Source organism: Squalius cephalus (genome assembly GCF_949319135.1).
Source record: "Squalius cephalus genome assembly, chromosome: 4".
NCBI classification, from domain to species: domain Eukaryota; kingdom Metazoa; phylum Chordata; class Actinopteri; order Cypriniformes; family Leuciscidae; genus Squalius; species Squalius cephalus.
Window position 1 is genome coordinate 5,232,017 of NC_137125.1, and position 24,117 is coordinate 5,256,133.

The 24,117-nt window shown below is 40.2% G+C and overlaps 1 long non-coding RNA gene across 1 annotated transcript; it reads right to left on the reverse strand.

Annotated features, from left to right (window-relative positions):
• Positions 1-21,767: 21,767 nt before the first annotated feature.
• LOC307157767 lies at positions 21,768-23,466 on the reverse strand. The gene is made up of 3 exons (XR_013821067.1): positions 23,273-23,466; positions 22,703-22,842; positions 21,768-21,872 (listed from the first exon to the last, which is right to left on the reverse strand). It is a non-coding gene; the product is annotated as an uncharacterized lncRNA (long non-coding RNA).
• Positions 23,467-24,117: the final 651 nt, after the last annotated feature.

Genomic DNA, 24,117 nt, shown 5'->3' on the forward strand with positions numbered 1-24,117 from the left:
AAATTTGGTATGGATCATCATTGGCATGACCCAAAGGTACCTCATAAGTTTAATCACAGCGCCACCTAGTGTTCCAGAGATATAATGTTTTTTTGCAAAAATGCTTATAACTTTTGCAAACATTGCTTGAAATTTGATTTCTGTATGCCATTATATTCTTTGGCTTATGCCGATTTCAACGATGTCTCATTTGTCATTTTCCAATAATGTGACTGGCCGCCATATTGGAGCCAATGTAAAACAGTTATTTTGCTACTCCTCCTTCAAAATTGGTTCAAAATTATCCAAAATTTGCTCACATGATCTTCGGACCGTGGCGCACAGAAGTACTGTCCCCGATTTTTCATATTCATCTCTGTTCAAAAGTTATGATGTCGCAAAGTTAACAAGGATGACCCAAAATTGGTTTAGAGGCTGTAACTTGTAAACAGTTGAAGTGAAAATTATAAAATATGTGTTTCTTAGATTCCTTGCGTCATGACGAATCCGTGGACATACAATTTGTACCATGTACCACATCATAAGTAATTAGCTACATTAGCATTAAGCTAGCTTAGCATGCTAATCTTGTTAACTTGCTTTTGTATGCTCATTCTTACACTGAAACCTCTGCAGCTTTCCTAAAGCAGCATCCTCTGAGTGGCGCAAGATGCTAAACCATGTGCTATGAATCCCGAACCATTCTGGTCGTGGGTTCGAATCCCGCTTGGGATGACTTTGTTAAATTGTGTATTATGTGATGTCTATTCCTGTATTGTTCTAATCTTTTTCTCTTATGGCGCCGCACTGCTCTTGGTGCTAAAATGCTTGCTGCACTGCTGTGCTGACAGTACTTGCTGTACTTGATGTACATTAACGTGTATATTATATTTCAGATGTTTTGCTCTTACGGCTCCGCACTGCTCTTGGTGCATAAATGCTTACTGCACTGCTGTGCTTATAGTACTTGCTGTACATTAACATGTACATTAAATGTCAGATTTTTTGCTCTTACGGCTCTGCACTGCTCTTGGTGCTTAAATGTTTGCTGCGCTGCTGTGCTTACAGTACTTGATGTACATTACATTATATTTCAGATTTTTTGCTCTTACGGCTCCTCACTGCTCTTGGTGCTCGCTGCATTGCTGTACTTGCAGTACTTGCTGTGCTGCTGTACATGATGTGCTGGCTGTGCTCTATGTGCGCCATACTTGGTCTGCTTGCTGTGGCCTGCAGGGCATGGCCCCGTGTTGCTGCTTGCAGCTATATTTGTAGCAGAATTTGTGCTGAATACAGTGTAATTAGACTTTAGCCATGAAAATGTCACAAGTAACAGAAATAAGCACAAATGTCAGAGCATGTCAGAACACCTCCAGGACTCAGAAAACACCTCAGACCCCAGAAGGTTAACTGCTGACAATTTTGCTAACTACTTCACCAACAAAACAACATCTATCAGCAGTCAGTTCTCAGCTCCACACACACAGGAACCCAGACCAACCTCTCCCACAGCCAATAACCCTCTCTCCTCCTTCTCTCCACTAACCGAGGAAGAAGTATCTACACTTCTATCCATTCATCCTACCACCTGCCCTCTCTAGACCCCATCCCCTCACACCTTCTACAAGCCATCTCTCCCACACTTCTCCCAGCACTCACACACATCACCAACTCATCCCTCCAGACTGGCACTTTCCCTACAGCACTCCCACAGGCTCGGGTAACTCCACTGCTTAAAAAACCAACGCTAATCACATCATTTGTAGAGAATTACAGACCTATCTCTCTCCTACCATTAATTGCGAAAAAACTTGGAAGAGCTGTTTTCAACCAAGTAACATCCTTCTTGTCTCTGAACAACCAGCTGGATGTCAACCAATCCGGCTTCAAGAAAGGGAATTCAACTGAGACTGCATTACTGTCCCACTATCCCTTTAAGAACAAGTGAGCATGCGCGAAGGTTAGGCATGCCGGATAACGCCAGTCTCCGACAAATTTGACAAAAACTGTGGTAATGATAAATAACATTCTGATCTAGCATGAAATTTGTTTAAAGCCTGAGGTTCGTCGTATGCTATGCCCCCAAAGAAGAGAAAAGCACAAACAAAGCACGGAGAAGTGGACCTCGCTCAGCAGGTGATCGCTACAGACATGACAGCTAAAGAGGCTAACATGGAAGAATTAACCTCTCTGATTCGCAGGATAATGCGAGAGGAACTCGATGAGGCGATTAATAGACTACAACCGCAGCTTAATGCTGTTAAGGAGCAGGTGCTTGGTTGTGCTACAAAAATTGGTGAAATTGAGGCTTCATTGTGTAGCTTCGATAGCCGTATAACCAAACTGGAGAGCGTAAATGAAAGTTTACGTAAAGATAATGATGAACTTAAGGAGAAAACTGAGCGCTTGGAGAGTCACAATCGTAAATATAATGTCCGTGTTATGGGCCTGACCTCTGATGTTGAGAAGGGAAATCCTACAAGTTATATGTCTCAACTGCTAAAAGAGTTGTTCAGTGATAAGCTCCAGCTCGAGCCAGGGGTGGAGGTGGCGCATCGTGTTGGATCTAAGAGTAAATCTGGACAACGGGTAATGATAGTAAGACTGCAGAGGCTGGTGGTGAGAGATGAGATTGTGCGGATTGCGAAAGAAGAAAGGGTGCTAGAGGTTCGCGGAATGAAACTTCGCTTCTTTCCAGATATTTCGACGGAGATGGCTAAAATACGGGCGAGTTTTCGGGACGTGAGGAAGAAACTATGGAATGCGGGAGTTAAGCATGGCATAATTCACCCTGCCACCTTGATTCTGACTTTCAGAGGAGATACGAAAAAGTTTTCTAACCATCTAGCTGCAGAGACATATCTAAAGACGGTCATAGAGCCTGAGCTGGACAAACAAGACATGGAAGAGGCTCGATAAGTGGTAGCAGAATTTTGAGACTGTAGAACGGAATGTTTGATAATAACTAAATGATTATAAGTACCCGTTACCGCAGAGTAATGTGAAAATAATTTATGTTTATGTCTGGAGATGGCGAGGCTGCCAATTGGTTTTGCTTATAAATGTTGACAAGTGGGGTGTGCATGAGTGTGTGTGTGTGTGTGTGTGTGTGTGTGTGTGTGTGTGTGTGTGTGTGTGTGTGTGTGTGTGTGTGTTTGTATATGTGTTATGTTGTTTTGGTTGTTTGTATGTTTCTATGTGGGTTTGTCTGTATGCTTTTCTGTTAGACGTTATTTATGGTTGTTGTACAGCTCTACTATTGACAGATGTTCAATCAGATACAACGGTTATGGTTAAAGATAGATTAATTAATAAAGGGTTACGCATTGCACATTTAAATGTCTGTAGTCTGAGAAATAAGATTCAGGATATTTCGGAAACCCTAATAAATAATCATTTGCATATTCTGGCAATATCAGAAACCCATTTAGATACAAATATGGATAATTCGTTATTGTATATAAATAGTTACAATCTGTATAGATATGATAGAAATGCATATGGTGGTGGGGTTGCAATTTACGTTCAAAATCAAATACCTGTAAAAATTAGAAATGATTTTGGTTTTGTGGGTGTAGAGGCATTGTGGTTACAAGTACAGTTACCACATCTTCGGCCTGTCCTAATTGGTGTTTGTTATCGACCTCCTAATGTACCTATAGTTTATTTGGATAAGATTTGTACTATGTAAGACAAAGTTTGTGATACAAAATATGAAATATATTTTTTAGGAGATTTGAATATTGATTGGCATTTGAATAATTGTTCGTTAAAAAATAAGTTGCTTTCAGTAACAGAGATCTGTAATTTATCACAAGTTGTTAAAAAATCAACTAGAGTTTCTTATAGATCTGATGGCACAAAAATAGCTACATGTATTGATCTAATTTTTACAAATGCCGCAGACTTATGTTCAAAAGCAATTTCTATGCCGGTAGGTTTTAGTGATCACAATTTAGTTTCAATTAATAGGAAAACTAAGGTTCCCAAATCAGGGCAGAAAATGATTGTTAAAAGGATATTGAAACATATGAATGAAAATGAATATTGTGAAGAAGTCAGAAATGTTGATTGGTCAAAGATATTAGTTGAGGATGATCCTGATAGAGCCTTAGAGGCTTTTACTAGTTTAATAATGCCAATCATGGATAAATATGCGCCTTTGAGACGAATAACTGTGAGAACCATTGCTGCTCCTTGGGTAGATTTAGAACTTAAGGAGCACATAAAGCTGAGAAATGAATTAAAGGCTGAAGCAATCACATCAGGCAACAGTATCCTGTGGAATAAGTATAGGAAATTAAGAAATTATGTTACTAAACTAAACAGATCAAAAAAAAGAAATTATTATGAAAATAAGATTAAAGAGGCAAAATCTGATAGTAATAAAATTTGGAGTATGCTTAATACAATAATGGGGAGAAAAGTTGAAATAGTGCCATCTTTTATTGAAGTGGACGGATCCTTTTTGACTAAACCCAGTGATATTGCAAATCATTTAAGTTCTTATTTCAAGAATAAAGTTTTAACTTTAAGACAAGGTATGAATTTGAAACAAAAAAGTCATTTAAATAATAGAATAATATGTAATAAAATAATGGGAAATAAAGCATGCAAATTTGACTTTGAAAGAGTAAGTACTACTACAGTTGAGAATTTATTCAAAGTAATGAAAGAGAAACCATCAGGTGCTGATAACCTTGATGCAAAATTATTAAAATTAGTAGCTGATGTGATTGCTATGCCTATAAGTTATATAATAAATCTAAGTCTAGAGAAAGGTATTTGTCCTACTAGTTGGAAAGTAGCTAAAATTATGCCACTTACAAAGAATAATAAGGAACCATTGTCGGGAAAAAATAGTAGACCTATTAGTATTTTACCCATTCTGAGTAAGATTACGGAAAGAATTGTCTATGAACAAATCAGTATGTATTTCAGTATAAATAATTTAAACTCTGTTTATCAGCATGCATATAGGAAGGAACATTCTACAACAACAGCTTTGGCTCAGATAACTGAGGACTGGTTTAAAGATATTGAAAATAAAAAGATTGTTGGAACAGTATTGTTAGATCTGAGTGCTGCTTTTGATGTACTTGATCATGAAATTTTGTTGGAAAAGTTAATCTGTTATGGTTTTGAAAAATCTGCTATTGAATGGATTAAAAGTTATCTTGCCAATAGAGAATTTATTGTAACATTTAATGGGAGTAATTCTGATATAAAGACTCTTGATTGTGGTGTGCCACAAGGGAGTTGCCTTGGGCCACTTTTATTTTCTATTTTTACAAATGATCTGCCTTTTGTTTTAGAGAATTCCACCATGGCTCTATATGCAGATGATTCTACAATTTACACGTCTGCGCAAACCCTTGTTGAACTTAATAAAATTTTACAAGTTGAACTGAAACTAATTGAAAATTGGATTAGGGACAATAAAATGGTGATTAATGCAGGGAAAAGCAAATGTATGGTGTTGGGATCCAAGTATTTGTTAAAAGATGCGCCTGTGTTGAGTCTGACTGTGGGGGGTATTGTAATAGAGCAGGTTACTGAGGTAAAGCTACTCGGTGTGACTGTTGACAGTTTGTTAAATTGGAATAGTCATATAAATCAAATATTATTGAAAATGGGCAGGAGTCTGGCAGTTGTTAAGCATTGTAGAAAATTTATTCCAAATCGAGTGATGAAAATATTAGTAGAATCATTAGTTTTATCACATTTGGATTATTGTTCAATTATTTGGTCAAGTACAACTGAAATGAATTTAAGAAAATTGCAAGTTGCTCAAAATAAAGCAGCTCGGGTAGTTTTAAGTTGCCCTTTCAGGACAAGTGTTAGAGAATTGAATACTAGGTTAGTTTGGCTAAGTGTAAAAAGTAGGATTAATTATTGTATGGTTAACTTTGTTAGAAATACTATTCAGCAGACTGTCTTTTTTTAGTGCTGTGCATCAATATTCCACTCGTCAGTCAACAGAGAGTCGCTTTTTGTTACCTCCGTGTCGAACTAACCTTATGCAAAGGACAGTGCTGTATAGAGCAATGGTGGTATGGAATTATCTTCCGCAGTTTTTGATTTTGGGAATGAATGCAATGACTTTTCGTAAAAGATTAAGACTTTATTTATTTACATTAGAATAATTGTTATTATTTAAATTTGTTGCTTTTGATATTAATGGTTGAAGAGAGGGATAACATTGTGACAATTATGAACCCTATAGCAGAATAGCTGTAACTGTGTACTGTGATAATGAATAATGTAGAGCTGTTGTTTTATTGTTTTATTTTTAGTACGTTTCTGTATTGTTATGTATGAATGTGTGCACTCCATTTTTGTCTGTATAATGTATTGTTTTATGTTATAAGAATATTTTTATTGTTGAAGTCTATAGACCCCAGGAAGAATAGCTACTGCTTTTGCAGCAGCTAATGGGGATCTTAATAAACTAAACTAAACTAAACTGTCGATCACAGAAGCCCTACGGATCGCAAAAGCTGCTTCCAAATCTTCAGTCCTCATTCTCCTGGATCTGTCTGCTGCCTTCGACACTGTGAATCATCAGATCCTTCTGTCCAGCCTCTCATCACTGGGCATCACAGGAACTTCCCTCCACTGGTTTGAGTCCTATCTCACAGGTAGGTCCTTCAGGGTCGCATGGAGAGGCGAGGTATCCAGAGCACATCAACTGACCACAGGGGTTCCTCAGAGTTCAGTTCTTGGACCCTTGCTCTTCTCCATCTACACCACATCACTGGGACACATCATACAGGCACATGGTTTCTCCTACCACTGCTAAGCTGATGACACAGAGCTCTTCCTCTCATTTCAACCAGATGATCCCACAGTAGCTGTACGGGTCTCAAGCTGTCTGGCGGACATCTCAGCATGGATGAAAGAACATCACCTGCAGCTCAACCTGTGCAGGAAAATTTGTGAATTTTAATAGGTATTTTGAACCTACAAATACACTTCCAGATACAGATGCACGCACACACACACACATAAAAGTCCAAGGCGCAGAGGACGGAAGGGACGCAAGAATGCCCATATAAGGGAAACAGAGATGTCATCGGAAACCCCGTCTGAAGCAAGAGACGGTTGATGTTGCAAGGCTCAGTCATGAGACTTAGTTCCTTTGGAAAAAACCCAAGAAACTGCATTAGAACAATGTAACCCAGTTCCGTATAAATATGACTGCATTTTTGACTGTTAGTCGCTGCATTTTTGATTTTGATGTCGATTGCATCCCTAGAGAGAAATTAAATCTCTTCTAGTTTAATCCTAGCTGAATTTCTTTTGGTTTGAACTGCTCTGCTGTATTAGTGCAACTTGGTAAACCACGGATGAGAAAGTTCATATTTACTCAAATTGCTTGAACTGCTTTTAAGGTAATTAGTCTTTGTACTATTCACTCATACAGGACTGCCCTGTTGAGATTGAATAAGCTGAAGTTTTATATCCTGTAACATTTTCTTTTGATTTGCTACGAGTATTAATTTTTGTATAACCAGTGTTTTAATCTTTTGTATAAATAAATTTTTATTTCTAAAAGACAATCACTGTTAAGTCTTACTTCAGCTATTACAAACAGTTCTAACAGCAAAAGACAGAGCAATTTGTTAATCCTTTATAACCAAAGATAACAAGGGTTCCAAGAGCGATTCTGCTGGAAGGTAAGCATGAATTTAATTCATATGTCTAGTTAGTAATGTTTATTATTGTTTCCTGGGAGTGTAGGGACTACACCTAGATTTACTGGTATAAATGATAACAAGCAAGTGAGGGAATAATTCCTATTCTGACCTGACAGCAAAAGATCACCTAGACACATTGATACTAGGGGTTAATCAGGAACGTGAGAGTAATACCAGATCTCACAACACCTGGCAAAGACTGAGCTTCTTGTCCTCCCTGCCAACCCGTCTCTACAGCACGACTTCACTATCCAGCTAGATTCATCATCAATCACCCCATCAAGGTCGGTCAGAAATCTTGGAGTAATATTTGATGACCAGCTGACCTTCACAGATCACATTTCAAAGACAGCTCGATCATGCAGGTTTGCACTGCACAACATCAGGAAGATCAGGCCTTTCCTAACTGAGCATGCAACACAACTTCTCGTCCAGGCCCTGGTCATCTCTAGGCTTGATTACTGCAATGCTCTTCTGGCTGGACTTCCATCATGTGCAACTAAACCTCTACAAATGATCCAGAACGCTGCAGCTCATCTTGTCTTCAACAAGCCCAAAAGGGCCCACGTCACTCCTCTGTTCATCTCTCTGCACTGGCTACCTCTCGCTGCTCACATCAATTTCAAGGCATTGACGCTTGCTTACAGATCAACCACAGGCTCAGCTCCCTCCTACTTTCACTCACTCCTACGAGCCTACATCCCTACCAGAAGCCTACGATCGGTCAATGAGCGACGTCTCTTGGATCCATCCCAGAGAGCCACAAAATCACTTTCCAGAACATTCATTCACGGTTCCACGCTGGTAGAATGATCTCCCCACCCTCATCCGGAATGCAGAATCCCTGACAACATTCAGAAGACAGCTGAAAACCCATCTCTTCCGTGAGCACTTAACCTCATAAAAAAAAATCTCTCCTTTTCCCTTTAAATCCTCGCTTATCGGGCTTATGCTACTCTGAACAATGCCTGAACTTCGTATTTTGAGCACTTCTTGTGTTGCCTCTTCACAATGACTCGCTTAATTTAGTGCTAAGTCCCCTACTATGCAGATCGCTCTTACCAAAAAGGAGCAAGCTGTAAGTTTTAATATGATGCAAACAGTAGATTTCTTACCACCAGTGTTTTACATTTAATAACTCGCTGGTCTTTTTTTATAGTTCTTGGAGCTGTACTTTGTCAGGCCTGAGAACATTCAGCTTCAATCACATCGGACGGTGTGGCAGTTCAGTGTGTCTCATATGACATGAATTGGCTCCATGAATTGTACCATCTACACATATCCATGTGCATGTGTGTGAATGAATACACATTTTGTCAGTCACCCCACAATAAACATTTCCTTTTTAATTGTCTTTCTGCAGGTATAAGATGGCCCCTTTTACTAGCAAGTGTGTGCGGAGGGCTGTTAAAAAAGCTGCCCAGAAGGTCCCAGGGTATCAAAGGGGGGGCACTACACAATCACCTGGGCCTCCGCGCTGGTGTTTTCCGGCCTCAGGATGTCGTGGACACAGCTCTTCTGCTGGAATCATTGGCCAGGTATGTCACTTCATCCAACCAGGACATAACTCATCACAAACTATTTGCAGAGCAGATTAGCAAGTTGTCATTAATATTTTTTTGTATATTATAAACCTTGTATTCCTCACTTACACAGCAGGTCTGTGAACGAGACATCCTTGGCTATGTATGTGTATGTATTTGTCGCGTTCGTGGAAAGATTTCCGGTTTCGCTGGAGGGTCTGCCGCTATCTAAAAAACAAAGGATCGAATCAGGTTTTCCAGAAGACAGTTGACTAGTGGAGGGCCTCCCAGTACCCCCAGAGAGAGAAATATCTGCTGTGTAAGTCTCTGACTGCATCAATACAGCATTGACACACATTGACAACACAAACTAGGCCATTTATTAACAGTGACAAGTGACTCGCATGAGTAAAGTTATTTAATTCTATCTTTCAGCACACTTCACACTCCGCAAGCCTTCTGCAGCAAAGGTGGCAAGGATAATTGCACAGGAGGGTTGGAAGGTGAACTGCCCAAGGCCAGAGGACATTGAACGGCTATGGAGATCAGCTCCAAAGAAAACGGTTAAAGATAACAAGTTTGTGATTCAGTCTGTGTCCAAGCAGACCTGGACGGGGCTGGCCATCAAAGACTTTGGTGCAGAGCAAGGTCTAGGTAAGAAAACCTTTCATTTATCTTGTAAGGGCAGAAGAAACAAATGTACATTTTAGCAGCCATGAACTACATGTACTGTTTATTCATTAACTCAAATGTAATGTTCTCTTTATTATAGGAATCGTCGCAACCCGACGATTTTGCAAAGATGACATTGTTTGTGATTACCATGGCAAGGTAATTACAGCTGCAGAAGGGAGGGCCATTGTGCAGAGCCAACAGGACGAGCCAGGAGAACTTTGCATAGATGCCCAGACCTTCCCATGCGAGTGCCACCCTCATGCTAACACTTTTGGCAGAAGAATTAATCATTTGTGTAAACTGCCCAACCTGAAGCCGTTTCATTGCAGGATGAAGATAAATGGGGAGGACAAGGAAGTCATCTTGTTCAAAGCACTAAAGGACATCAGTGTAGGCACCCAGCTTAAGTTGTAACTTAAGCTGGGTACAACTTAAAAGTTATTTTGCACAAAACTTAAACTTATGGTCATGCTTTGTTAAAAAGTATGGTTTTATTACTGTGTACTTTGTGCTTTCTTGCATTTTCTGCTCATATTTTACTCTTTTGTACGCTTGTGATGTTTTTCTCTTCGCTCTTCTTTCTATGTTCTGCGCTTGCTCTTCCAAATGTTGCAGTTCGAGTTTCATGTAAATTAGGGCGGGCTTAAGCGTCACCATTGGTCCACTAGTTCTAGATTGACAGATACTCCTCTAGCCAATCAATCAAAGAGGGGAGTTGACGTCACACCAATGCGACCAATGCACGAGGCCCGGACGAAGAGGAATGCGCCCCTGCAGAAGAGGCCGTTAAGTCCCAGGGGTCTTCCACCGAGGTGCCCACTGCTACTCAGCAGCCCCCTGCTTTGCCCGACACCAGCAAGGAGAAGCCCGACGACAGTGAGGAGAAGCCTTCCACCAGTCAGCAGCCGCAGGAAGAAGACGACCAACCCCATTACCCCGACCACGTGGCCGTGCTGAGTGAGTGTGATGCTTTTATCTTTCTTTTTTTTTTTAACTTGTGGCTATGTTAACCAACTCTTTGCTCTTCCTCTTTTCTCTCTTTTTTTTCTTTCTTTTTTGCAGGCGAAATCATGGAGGAGTACAGGCGACACAGGGAAGGCCCAGACCCTGGCACCAAGCTAAAAGAGAGCGTAGGCTGTCAGGTGTACCAGATAAAGAAGTTTTTGGCGGTCATGTCGAGGGAAAAGAAAAATCTGCCCGACTTCCGCTTCCTCAAGGACACTGCCAGGTTACACAGGTGAGTAACTTTTCTCCCGTCGTTGGTTCAGTTTGAAAAGAATCTATAGCCTCTGTAACCGTTTTTGTCTTCTTGCAGTTGGGTCAGCTCCCTCCGACAGGCAAAGATGACAGTGACGACTATCCAGCACTATGTGCTGAACGTCGGCTGCTTCATCCGGTTCCTCTCGGAAACCCCCCCGCCGTTTTGCCGCCTGTCCAAGAAAACCCTGGTCGGCCTACGCAGGGAGATGGGGAGCCTGTGGAAATCATTGAAGAGGGGCGTGGCCATCCACCAGACCGGAGGGAAGGAGGGAAAGGAGAAGAGCGTCATCGCCAAGGCCACCATTTTGAGGTGCCGGGAGCAGGCAGCCAAGGCCATCCCGGAGCTATTGAGTAAGTTGTCTTTTACCTTCTCCCCGACTCAAAGTACTCACCTTTTGCCGAGCGGACATTTGAACCTTGACATTGTGCTTTGTGCTAAATTGTCTGCTACAACACTATAGACTGTTCCTTTGACAAACTTTCCCAGTTTTAAGCAGAAAACACCATACTCTTCTAAATCAGTGGTTTTCAAACTTTTTCAAGAGCGACCCTTTTTTTTTTTTTTTTTTTTTTTACGCAACACATGGGCTTATTCTTTAGCCAAGCATAAGAATACTTATAGGCTATACAATTGGGCTAGAGGTGCATTTGACTTTATTCTCATTTAAAAACTCAACAACCGCTTTTGATGATGCACGTGCACTGGATGATCCTTGACGTGATTGCAATGCAAAGTTGATTCTGCACTAATTTGATCTAGCTATGGGATGCTAATTAACCTGTTAAACATTAACCATCGTAAGAATTTTAACCAATTAAAAGCCTACCATCGTTTGCTGCATGCTTAAAAAATACACAAAACATATTCCACAACAAATCCTTTAAATGTAATGATATTCAGAACAGAACAAGTAAACAACTGTCACCAAAATCACACACACTCACACAAACTGTTTAAAAGCAAACAGAAGGAAAACAATTATAAGCCTATTGATCTGAAATAAGTGTGTGTGTGTGACAGAAGATAGAGTAAGGCTCATGTTCACTGAACTCTTTAATGTTTATGTGTGTGTGTGTGTGTGTGTGTTGCTGCCGCCAATGGAGCGAACGAGTGTGTGTGTTGCAGCCAATGTAGCGAACGAGTGTGTGTGTGTTGCTGCCGATGGAGCAAACGAGTGTGTGTGTGTTGCTGCCGATGGAGCAAACGAGTGTGTGTGTGTGTGTTGCTGCCGATGGAGCGAACGAGTGGGCCTAATATATATATATATATATATATATATATATATATATATATATATATATATATATATATATTAATGAGAAGGGTGGGCCTGCTTATTCTGCATAATTTGGTCCCAAGCCGGTTCGCAGGATGAGAGGGCAACACGCATGTCCGGAGAAGCATTCAGTTTGTTTCGTTGTTTCATCTTCATTTTGGTTAAAACTGAGAATCCAGTTTCACACATATAGGTAGTGGTGAAGGGTAGTAGCAATGAAATGCTTGCTTTGCTCAGCATGGGATACTCGGTGAAGAGGCCAATCCAGAACGAAGACAATTTTTCTGTTTTGTGACGAGTTTTCAAAGTGCTGTCACTGGTTAGTTGGAGCATTTCTGATTCTTCAGAAGGAGTTAAATTAAGTTCAGCAATTGAATCTGGAGTTTCAAAGTCAGAGGGATTTTTCACCCACCGCTTGTCTTTTAATTCATCGAACTTCGCCTGGGGAAGGTAGCGAGAAAATTTATCCATCAGTGCATCCAGATGTGACTGAAGAAAACGATGTGCCCAACGAATCGGTCGCTGGCCTGACGCGTCTCATTCAATGCGTTTCATCATTGTTCGGGAACATATAGTAGCTCGCGGTTTTGAGTCGCAGCTGCCAGAGTTCGAGTGATTTCTGGAAAGCCTGAATTTGTTTGCAATATCTGAAAATGTTGTCCTCCCGTCCTTGTAGTTTTAGATTCAGTTTGTTTAGAACAGAAAATATGTCAGCCAGATAAGAAAGGGTTGAAAGCCATTTCTCATCACTGAATGGGCTTGTGAGCGTATTTCATCCCTCAATTCGTACACTTGGTTGAGCACCCTACCCTTTGACAGCCATCTCACGTCTGTATGAAAGAGTAAATGTTTGTGCTCGGCTCCCATTTCAACACGCATGGCCTCAAAGTCGGCTTTTAAGAGCACTGCCTTTAATGTAGTTCACAACTTTGACAGTGTCTCTCATCACTACTTCAAGCTCAGGTGGGATTCCTTTTGATGCCAACGCTTCACGATGAATAAAACAATGATACCAAACAATGTTCTGTCCTGCTGCATCCTTAATCCTTCTGACAACTCCGCTATTTTTGCCAGTGAGGTTGGCCTCCCTGTCACTGGTGATGCCTTTGCAATTGGCCCAATCCAGACCGCATTTTGTTAAGAATGCCTTCTAGCACGTCAGGAGCGCATATTTTTGAACAATTAAATGCAATGTTAGGCAGCACAGAAGATCTTCAAGTAATTCACCTTGCCAAATGTACCGAACATAAACAAGTAACGTAGCGCTTGATGCAACATCAGTGCTCTCATCCAGCTGAATAGCTAAATTCCTCGCTGACTTCAGTCTCGCTATGAGCTGTTCTTCTAAATTCTGGGCAATATCCACAATTCCACGTGACACCGTATTGTATTGTCACTAAGAGGAATTAGTTTTAGCTTTTCAGATGCCTTTTCATCCAGAACTGTATTAACTATGTCTAGTGCAGCAGGCAATATTAATCGCTCTGCAATTGTGTGTGGCGCTTTTTCTTTGGCAACATGATATGAAACTTGATAAGATGGCAAGTGCAATTTGTGATTGTGTGTCACACTTCTGCTGAGTAACTGAGCTGATGACTGAATTTCTTGAGACTTCCTCTAAAAAAAGATAATGGTTTGTCCGCAAGATCTGCATGGCGTGTACTTAAATGTCTTTCCAACTTCGCTGGTTTCAAACTTTCTTTTGCCAACTTTTCACTGCATATTACGCACATTGGTATTGCAGCACGGACTGCGTCCGAACAGTTGACAAACCCAAACTTCAAAAAATCATCTTTATATGGCCTTACTCTGGATTTCTGCTTTTTCTTTGCTGGGCAAGTACTGCTACTCTGTTCACATACATCGCCTTCGTTATCTTCCCTGCTGATCTCCGCTGTTTGCGGCAGGGTTTGATGACTGACTGCTTCATTTTTTTAAGTGTACAAGCTGATTGATTGCATGTACATGGGTCAGCTGGTCAGGTGACGTGGATTATTTATTTTGCATGTATTTGAATGATTTTTCAGAGTACTTCTATTCAAAGTTATTATTATTAATATTATTATTATTATAAAATGGAATTCATTATTTTAGTAACATTTTTTTTTAAAAATCACTAGCGACCCATTTTTTAATTCTGGGTCGCGACTCAGGGTTTGAAAACCACTGTTCTAAAGTGGCTCTAATATTTTTCCATAGCCATATACCAGGGAACGACAACTGGCGGCCCGCGGGCCAAAACTGGCCCGCCAGCAATATTTTCTGGACGGCGGATAATTTTGGAAGTCCTAAATGCTGCACAAATCTCTTCCACTAGCCTACTTGAGAAAAGCCGTAGACGCGAGGCGATTTCACCGCCGCATACTCACTGTGTGAAACGCCCATAGGGAATCATGCGGCGCGGGATTAAATTTTTAATTCGCGCCTGCCGCGTCTAGCTTGACCACTTTGTATCCATTCACACGTCAAAAGACGGTTGCGGTCGGAACTCTGGTGTACTTTGGACGGAGCGTGCGGTCTGACTGACAGTATCCCACTCCCGACATCTTTTGACAGCGTATCCGCACTTAATTCTGACCACCTAAATTAGCTCTGAGGAGCTGTTTGGAAACCATTGTCAGTCAACAACATTCTTTTTTTGCAAGGATGTTTGAAATAGTTTGGCAGAAAATAGCCTACTTCATTTGTCAGTAGGGCAATATGATTTTCGTTTATGTTGCTTAGAAATTTGAGTGATAGGCTTTGTCCTATTTAATTTGTTATTTATATTTCATAATTTTTTTCTGTGGCATTTTTTTTTCTCTGCTGACAGTAGGCTACAATGTTAAAATAGACTAATATTTTATTAGACAATTTATATTAGACAATTAAAAAAAGACAATTTTTTGTATAGCATTTATAATTATTATAGGCTACTTAATCTCCTTCTTTTCGTTAGAGACATTTGAATGTGAGATTATGGAAATGTGGTCTAAATTTTGCGGACTGTCAGGTCGGGAAATAAAGCGGGTGAACACAGAGTGTATTTTAAGCGGTTGCTTAATATAACCTTGTGGGAGCTGGACGAAAACAAAACAGTCCCGCGCAGACCTCCTTAAACCTTAGGTGTGTATGAGTGTGTCCCGAATAAATAATAATAATAAAAAAAAGGAATAAAGTTCAAAATTCGGACTATAAGCGAATGCGGCATGATTGCTATTCACACCTTTATTAAAATGGCTTGTTTTTTTAAATTAAAATTTGTCTGATCCAGTAATTATTTTTTTCTATTTTTGATCTGAGCACAATCAGAAAATCAGAAAACGTTATTAGTTTTTTCATTTTAGTTCAGGAATTAAATAATGGAAAAACAAGTCGTTTTTCATCTTTTTATTTTTGTTTTTAATTTGAAAAAAAACAAAAAACGATTGAACGAATGGTCTACGGACGGTGACGGACCCATCATATTCCGCGATTATAGGCCTATATAAGAATATTTCATTTATATGCATAGGCCTACTCTGTGTAGCTGGCCCGCCATCTACTGGCTGAAAAAAAGATTGGCCCGCGGCCAAAGTTACATGCCGACCCCCTGCCATATACCTTTACATCGTCACTCTTGCACAAAACCATCAAGTGCTGAATCAGAGCCTGGTAGCAGGTTATTCTGAATCCAGTTCACACTAAACCATTTGTGTGTTTTTTCGCGATGTACCCAGGGGATTATATAATAATAATAATAATAATACATTTATTTTTTATAGCGCTTTTCATGACACTCAAAGATGCTTTACAGTTAATAGGTTTACATTCAAAGAAAAAGAAAAACTAAAACAGAAAACAAACAAGGTATATAGACAGGGTTACATGAATAACACAAGAAACTAGAAAAAAAAAAATCTGGAAAATCTGTTAACAGGGAAAAGCAAGCTCAAAGAGGTGAGTTTTGAGGGCCTGTTTGAACGATGTTAAGGTGCTTGACTGTTTGATGTGGTCGGGGAGGGCGTTCCAGAGGGTAGGTGCAGCAGCGGAGAAGGCTCTGTCTCCCCAGGTCCGGCGCTTAGTTCTGATGGTCTTTTTCTGAGGTTCTGAGTGTGTCAGCACCAACGGACCTGAGGAGGCGGGCGTGAGTGTGGCGGGTTAGTAGGACGGAGAGGTATGGAGGGGCAAGTTTGTTAAGGCGAGACACTACAGGTGAATAGGGTAAAATTGTTAACTTACAGATATCACCATCAAACTTTACCAGTTGATTACTCACATGAATAGGAGAAAAAAATGCATTGCAAGTTTTCTGTAATTTTATTTTTAAATATGCTAATGAGGTTATATCTAATTAAATATGTGCTAATTTGCATATATTTTGAAGTGACGAATCTGACCATTGAAAAAAACTAGGTTCAAAATTATTTTTGCGTTTTGTTGATATATTCAATGAAAAGACATTTTCAGAGGGGATTATGAATATCCCCTTTTGTTACCCTGTAAATCAGAAAATACTGGCAATAGCCTTAAAAAATTGATTTCCGCCCTATTTTTAGGCATAAAATGTCATATAAATCAGGCCAAGAACGATATATCAACAAATCCCTCTGAACAAATCTTCACAATATAGTTAGGAATACAACTGTAAAGTTTGGTGTATGTAGGTGCTACAGAAGTGGAAAATCATCACTAGGAGTGCAAGAAAAAACTCGTTTTGAGAAAACGGCCTTTAAAGATTTTTATGGCAAAATTCCACTAATTTCTATTGAAAGCCATGAATTACAGACAAAATATGCTTTAGGTCCAAGTAAAATCCATGTATCACACTGTTTAACATCCAAAACTCATTATTGCTTCATCCATCACTGATCATAACATCCAAAACAACACATCAACAGTCCATCACACAGGTGGAATGGAAAAACTAAATACCGGTATATCACAGTCCCTCAGGCAGACACACATTTAGCTGTCAGGGGGCCTGCTGTACCCTCTAGAACTTCCAGTTTCTTTTCTGATGCTAACTTTGGGAAGTTTTATTATTTTGGCTATTTGTCCAAGGTGTAAATCACTTAGTGAAGATACTTTTTCCCAGTGGAGGAGGAAGTGCATCTCTGTCTGACCCAGTTGGTGGTCACTGAGCCTGTATTTAGTCAGGATCCGTCTCTTCTTCTCTGACAGTGTGCAGATACTCTGTCAAATAACAATTTAGTCTACTTTGGCTTGTGGGTTTTAAGTGCTTTGAAATGTAATGTGTCTTTTTGACTTACATTTAGATGTGTTCAAAATGTTACTTGGCTGTATGGCTGTATACAGTATGAATTTACTGTGGCTCGCATGGCTGTAAAAAATACGGCGATATCATGCAGCCACTCACTACAGATATTTCTTAAAAACATTAAAAATAAGTAGGGCTATAACATAACCCATTATAAAACTCAAAGTGTCAGCTATATTACAAATAATTTCGATCGGATTGAAAGAGGTGGTTTATCGAGAGAACATGTAAACACTTGGTTGATTGAGAACCGAAACTGAAAGGACGACTTACGGCTCTCCTACTGACTTTGTCCTATCAGCGCGGCTCTCATGAAAAAAAATGTGAAGACCCATATGGCATTTTTTCATCATCTTTTGTATTTGTTCGTAATCCCTTGTGTTCTAATGACAACTGTTTTCGACTTCTCTGAGAGAATTTTACACGCATATCTTTCGACATTTTGAACTACCGCGGAAATGTCAGAGCGCGTCACGTGACGATTCTGGACGAATCATGTTGTCAGAAATAGGCATCAGCCGCATTTCGAGTTAAATCACCTGTTTTACTTTCATGATTGGTTGCTGATAGACAGGAAATGACCATATTTGAATCCAACAGCATTGTACGTAAGAGAGAGAGGTTTCCAACGGTATACGAGATGAAGGGGAACAGAGAGCGATCGCGGAGTAGCAGGATGATTTAGAACGCCAACTTTTGATGAATTTAGGCGAAATCTGCACACTCAAACAGACAAAGTGTAGTAAAATAAAGACCTAAATGTGTATTTTGGACTTTTTTTCAGCACAAATCTGAAAGAATACATGTTATTGAAGACAAATAACCCAAAATCTCAAAATTGACCAATGAAAAAAAAACGATGTTTTTGCCTGCCGTGTCTCGCCTTAAGGGCTTTGTATGTGAGGAGAAGTATTTTGAAGTTGATCCTGTATTTGACAGGGAGCCAGTGGAGGTTATAGAGGACAGGGGTGATATGATCGCGGCGGCGGGTGGAGGTGAGAAGGCGGGCAGCTGAGTTCTGTACATATTGAAGTTTATCGATAGTTTTGTTAGGTAGTCCGTAAAGAGTCCTTTCTACGGTTCTGGAAGCCATGAAAGGTGGCCCATTCGAGCCATTGCAGACGATTGATCTGAAACACCTGTCTTTTAAGACCGTGTTTCTGCTGGCTTTCGCTTCAGTGAAGCGCATAGGGGACTTACACACGCTCTCAGTGAGAACGACGTGCATGGAGTTTGGGCCGAATGACTCGAGGGTTATACTCAAACCTAAGCACGGTTATGTTCCAAAATCTCTCAACACACCGTTTAGGGCGCAGGTTATTTCCCTGTCTGCCCTACCGGTCCCTGATAAGGAAAGAGACGCGAACCTCCTTTGCCCAGTCAGGGCGCTGCGAGCTTATGTGTCTCGCTCGTCTGTTTTTAGACAGACAGAGCAGCTCTTCGTTTCGTTCAGCGGGCGTTCTAAGGGACTAGCCGCGTCGAAACAGAGCCTATCCAGATGGATAGTTGATGCTATTGCGCTAGCATACACTTACAAGGGTGAGCAGTGCCCTTTGGGTGTCAGAGGGGCTTGGTCGAGTGGGATTGCCTTGCAAGATATTTGTACGGCGGCGGGCTGGGCCTCCCCGTCTACATTTATAAGGTTCTATAACCTAGAGGTTCCCGCCCTGCAGGCCAGGCTGCTGTCGGTCTAGTTACCAGTATTGTCTGTCCTGATACTATCAGCCCAGAATGCTGTGTCTGCTGAGCGCAGCTCATTGATCGACAGCGTAAAGTGGTAGCACTAAATGTGTGCGGGCAGAATGTGTAAGACTTATTTTTCCACCAGTTCAGGCCGTACCCCGACCTGTCTGTGTGATGTATTAGCGTTTAAACGACGCTGCTATGTGTGGAAGAGTACGGTTTCAACCCCTCTCTCTTCCCGGACTCCCTGTGAGCTCCATGGGTGATTGTGCACTTTATGAATCCCGGGCTTTCGCCCTTGGATCTATGGTGTCAGATCCCTGCACGCACGGCGTTTTGCATTGGGTCCCCTAGCGTAAGATACCTTACGCAGTACGAGAGACCTCTCGTAAGAGAACGTACTCGGTTACTAATGTAACCTCAGTTCTCTCTAGAAGAGGGAACGAGTACTGCGTATCTTGCCGTGCATGCACACGCTCTGGTTGCTTCTATGATGAAAAACCAGATAATAGCTGCCTGCGAGCGATATTTATAGGCCTAGACCACGCCCGTTTCGGCGGGACGTGACGCAGCGGGCGCGAAGCACCCTCATTGGGTCTGGCGTCATGCCAGGCCTCGCTCGATAGGCTGCTGCAGTTGCCGCAGACCAGCGAATAGGCGCGCGAGCTGTCTTGCCTATGTCTGCATGCTGCTGCAACGCGTTTTGCATTATTTCAAAATTAAGGATAATTTTTGGCTTCAATATCTCGCGGAAAAAGGATTTTCCCCTAGCGTAAGATACCTTACGCAGTACGAGAGACCTCTTCTAGAGAGAACCGAGGTTACGTTAGTAACCGAGTACGATTTCCACATCCTTAGTTCTAGAGACAATTCTATATAGCAACAGCCCCCTGCTGCTCCGGTATGCTACTTTTACTTACAGTAGAGGTTTCACGTACCACTGGATTCATGTCCATTTCAATCTGTTGTTCTGGTTTTGTTTGTAATCTCCACTCATTCTGGCTCCTCACCTGATCTGCACTGGTGCGTTCAGTCTCATGCTGTATGTTAACACGTTGTTGCTGTGTGTTTTTCAGTGACCTTAATATTTCCTGATGAACCGACACGGCAACATATGTACTTCCGGTCTCTTTATAAAGTGGTAAAGAAACGGGGATATGATGATCGTGTCTATGAAGGAATTAGAAGATCGGACGGCCAGAAAGTATGTTGCTCTTTCTCCATAACCAAACGTTTCGTCTCTTGTTTCCTTCTGTGAACTTTGAGTCTTGCCATAAACATCAGTGTTGACAGTTTTGATCAAAAAGTGTTTAAAAAATGTAAAGACTAGATGATCATGTGCAAAAAAATTGTCTTTATTTTTTAGGTTGACATCAAGTTTGTTGAGAGATGCAGACTTTTGGAAAGATTGGTAAGTTGATGACTTTATTCTTGAAATTTTCTAGTAAGAATTGGTTTGTTAAATTGGGTATGTAGATAGTATGAGATATAACTGAATTACACAGCCAAAGCCTAGAAGCATCGGTTATAGACTTGATGTAAAGTGTTTTTTTTGTTTGTTTTTTGTTTTTTCAATAGCTGGGTTCCATCCAAACGTGAAGCAAATCTTTTTCAAATAAAAAATGTCAATTAGGTGCGTTTCCATCAGGTTGTTTGAGCGGAAGACGTGGTATTGGTAACCTAGTAACCAACAGTAAATTAAACACCGTCAGCGAAACAATAGTGCTGTGTGTCGTTCGACTCAATGAGCGACAGCTTTAAGAGAACGGTGAGAGCCGGTACACTCTTAAAAATGATGGGTTAAAAATAACCCAACTTTAACCCAACCGCTGGATCAATATTGCACCAGACCAACAGTAGTTATTTTGACCCAGCAAGATGGGTTGGTCATATTTAACCCAACAGATGAGTTAAAAATTCTAACCAAATGCTGGGTCAAACTAATTACAATTATGGGTTGATTTAACTACATATTAGTTATATAGTGTACCCAAATGCTGGGTCAAATTAATTACAATTATGGGTTGATTTAACTACATATTAGTTATATAGTGTACCCAAATGCTGGGTCAAATTAATTACAATTATGGGTTGATTTAACTACATATTAGTTATATAGTGTACCCAAATGCTGGGTCAAATTAATTACAATTATGGGTTGATTTAACTACATATTAGTTATATAGTGTACCCAAATTCTGGGTAAAATTAACCCAAATACCAGATTAATTCTAACACATTACAGTACAATTTAAGAAAATAAATTGCAATAGACTACCCATAGCTATAAAACTGTTAAACTACAAACTTAGAACAGAATACATGCTAGATTCATGCATATATTATGCAATAAACACTTAAACAATACAAAAACAAAACAACAATGGAATCTCTGAATTTTTTTTATTATAACATTAATTAATTGCAACAATATAGTGGAACTGGTGCAGTTCATATAAAAAATATAGTGGAACTGGTGCAGTGGAGATTTGCATGCCTTGGCCTCATGAAGGTACTCCACCATGTTTATTCCAGGCTAAAAAAGAAAGAATACAAGAGAGCGGGAGTTAGAGAGTGCAAGTGAGTAAGGACCAAATGTCTACCGACTACTATAGTATAATTAAAATATAGACATTGTGAGGACCATTTTCCTGGTCCTCACTAGAGAAATTGTTTTATGATAAAGTCTAGTTAGCTTTACAATTTGGAAAAGATTTGGTGCATTTATAATTAAAAAAGTTGAACTGTAATAGTCTACATCTCATTGCACATAACATTACAGAAAAAAAAAAAAAAAAAAAAACCAATTCAGACCTCAATTGACCTAAAAAGCCATAAATGGATTGATGATATATCATTACAATAAACATGCTCAGAAAACGAATGTGGCCCACCTATCTGACTATCCTATCTGGCCGATGGGCAGCGGGGTTAGGTGGTCAGATAGATGGGCCGCGAATGCGTTGTAGATTTAGAAGACTTCTTTAGAGTCAACCTCATAGAGTCAGATCCAAATGGGTTAAAATACAAAAGTGTCAACTTTCTGATAATTATGTTAATTTCTGCACTCAATGCTTTGTTGGTGCCTGTTTTAGAACAAATTACTGCATCAGTGTGGTGTGGTACAGAGGTTACCAGCCTGTGGCACTGCTGAGGTGTTCTAGAAGCCCAGGATGCTTTGATAGTGACCAAGTTAAGCTTATAGAACAGCCATTTTCCGAATACTGTCAGGCTATATTTGATAACTGTCCCCAAAAGTATAGTAAAAAAACCACCTGGATATGCATGTGTGCGTCACAGTCTTGAGCTCAGATATGTTGATAAAATGAATAAAGTTTCCCCCTTTAGATGTGTTTGAGGACTTACAGGCTTATGGTCGATGAAGGCCAAGCTGCATTCCTGAATGGTGTGGCAAACCACTTTCGCACCACGGCCATGGCCAACTCTCCAAGTTGTAGGTGGAAGCAAGGCTGGCAGCTGCCTCAGGGCGAGTTCCCCAACACCATCTGTAAGACATAGGTGTCAATACAATGTGGAATGGCATACCTGTGATTTCACAATCCCCGCAATATCGTCGCATAAATATCCTGCATATTCCATCGCATTTTTTAAGAAAACGTGCCACATAATCAAGGATTTTTGCCCGCAACAATCACAAAAAAACTCTGCGTTTTTCTGGAGGGACTGGTTAATGTTATTAGTTACACCGGTACCGCTGTGTTGATTCTGCTGTGAAAACTTGCCATTTTTTGTACCCAATTAGCATAAAGAGGCTGACGGATTTAACTATTCCTATGATGATATCACTCACTATTCTCTATTCACCAAGTCACTATTCTGGCCAAAATTATGTGAAAAGTTTTTGGTCAAAAAACTTCAAAAATGTTGGAAAGAGGAATGCTAATATATTAATATATTATATTACGAATATATTACCTGGTGTTAATCCATCCAGGGGCAATGTCAGCTCTGTCTTGCCAGGTACAGGATCTTCTCAGCATAGATGGGTAGCCATGTTTCAAACAACTTTGATGCAGCATCCCAATGCAGGACAAGAAAGTTCTGTGCAATCTATAAAATGGAAAACACATTTTTAAAACCAATTCAATGTAGCATACTAATAAAACGTTTTAAACAATGCATCCTCATATTCAAGATCATATTTCCCTATACCTACCATGCCTTTGGTCATCGGGCAAGGGAACTATTCGAGGATCTGATCGATGGTCCAATTGTAGTCCCTAATCCACTTGGCCATGTCGACTGCGTGTTCTGCATGTAGGTCTCTATCTGGCTGAGAATTGTTTCTCAACCATTATTTAAGCTGTGACGCACGTTCGTCTGATATGGTACATTCTGTAAAAAAGAACAAAGTTGTCAGTCACTTAAATATGACTGTTTTGCTTCATCAAATAATTATTCTGTTTAATAATTACCTGGTATGAGAGCCCTTGCAAGAGCGCCATCAACTTAAGTTATACAAAATACAGAGAAAACAATCCTCCCTCTCTACAATTCATATGACAAATTGCATAAAGTTACAAGTAAATTGTCTCTGTTTTTACGGCACAATAATATTTGTGGCTGCTCACTGCATAGGGCACAAAAATATATTATATATTTCTTAATGTTACAGGCCCCGCGCAGAAGGCCAAGTAACATTAGAGAGACAGTTCTGCAAAATAAATGCATCCGATCTTTATATGTATACATAACTTAAACCAAACACAAATAAAAGTAAACTCATAATGAACACTATAACCTTGTAACTGGAGTCAATT